This window comes from Tenrec ecaudatus, unplaced genomic scaffold (genome assembly GCF_050624435.1).
Source record: "Tenrec ecaudatus isolate mTenEca1 unplaced genomic scaffold, mTenEca1.hap1 Scaffold_154, whole genome shotgun sequence".
In the NCBI taxonomy this organism is placed as follows: Eukaryota; Metazoa; Chordata; class Mammalia; order Afrosoricida; family Tenrecidae; genus Tenrec; species Tenrec ecaudatus.
In genome coordinates, this window is record NW_027458031.1 from 320,001 (window position 1) to 321,804 (window position 1,804).

The following is a 1,804-nucleotide window of genomic DNA, read 5'->3' on the forward strand; positions in this document are numbered from 1 at the left end:
TGCCATCTAGCTCAGAAGCAATAAAGCCCACATGGAAGAAGCACACCGGCCTGTGTGAACACAAGCTTTCAGTGGAATTAGGTATCAGGAATCAAAGAGGAAAAATCATATCATTGTGAATGAGGGGGAGTTCAGAGTGGAGACCCAAGACCCATCTGTAGGCAACTGGACATCCTCTTACAGAAGGGTTATGGGGAGGAAAGCAGCCAGTCAGTGTGCAATATACCACTGAAGAAACATACAACTTTCATCCAGCTCTTTGTTCTTCCTCCCCCCTACTACCATGATCCCAAAGCTACCTTTGAAATCTGGCTAGACCAGAGGATGTACACTGGTACAGATAAGAACTGGAATCACAGGGAATCCAGGAGAGATACACCCATCAGGACAAATAATGAGAGTAGTGATACCATAAGGATAAGGGGAAAGTGGGATAAAAAGAGGGAACCAATGACAATCATATGGGTCTGGGTCTCCACTCCTAACTCCCCATCATTCACAATGATATGATTTTTCCCCTTGGCATCAGCTGTTCATTTTTTCTCTCTCTCCCTGTTCCCCCCTCCCTCATGAGCCCTTGATAATTTATAAATTATTATTTTATCTTCTCTTACACTGCCCAGTGTCTCCATTCACCTACTTTTCTGTTGCCCATCCCCCAGAGATAAGGTTATATGTAGATCTTTGTGATAGCTTTCCCCTTTCTACCTCCCCTTCCCTCCCGGAATTGCTATTCTCTCCACTGGTCCTGAGGGGTTCATCTGTCCTGGATTCCCTGTGTTTACAGTTCAAATCTGCACTGCTGTGCATCCTGTGGTCTAACCAGGTTTTCAAGTTAGAATTGGGATCATGATAATGGGGTGAGAGGAAGTGTTTAAGAACTAGAAGAAGGTTGTGAGTTTCATTATTGCTACAGTGAAAAAAAAAGGTTTTTATTTTATTTGGATCCATAATCCGTGGCAAAAACTATCAATAAATCCAAAAACATATTTTTTGGAGAAAATCTTCTATAAAGGATCCACTTGAAGTGTTGAAATCAACATGGGGAGCTTGGCTCAAGTCAGACCATGGTATATTCATTACAACATATCCATTTTTTAAAAGTGGACAATGAGTAAAATTATATATTAATTTATTTTATTTTTTATTTGTGCAGAATATTGAATATACCACAGACAGGAAGAAGAATAAAAAAATTATCTTGGAAGGAGCACTAATGAAACATTTGGCTGCTAACTGCTCAGTCAGTAATTTGAAACTTCCAGCCACTTCACTGGAGAAAAATAAGGCTTTCTATTCCCACACATAGTTCCAGTGTAAGAAACCCACTGGGACAGCTCCACCCTCTCCTATTAGGCTGTTATGAATTTCAGTCCTCTCTATCACAGTGAGTTTGTACTTTTTTGTTTTTAGTCTCTTCGAAGAAGTTCAGGAAAAATGTCATTAAAATCAAAGACGTTGAGGTATCATTCCCTCAGACATGAGACATATTACAGGAATGGAATAGTCCAGAGAAAAAAAACATGGTTGTTTTTTTTTAAGTTTAACCAAAAAATAGAACCACATTCAATGGCTGTATTTTAACCATAGGGTGTAGTTTAACAATACAGGGGCTAATTATGGCAGGCATTGTGGAAATAGTGAAAGACTAGGCAGGATTTCCTTCTGTTGTGCAAAGGGTCATTACGAATGAGTAGTGTGTCTACCAGTCTAAGTATCACCATCAATAAAAAGTAATTCCCACATATTGACCAACTGGATACATTGCCATCAGATTCATTCTGTTAATGAAGTCCTGAGACTA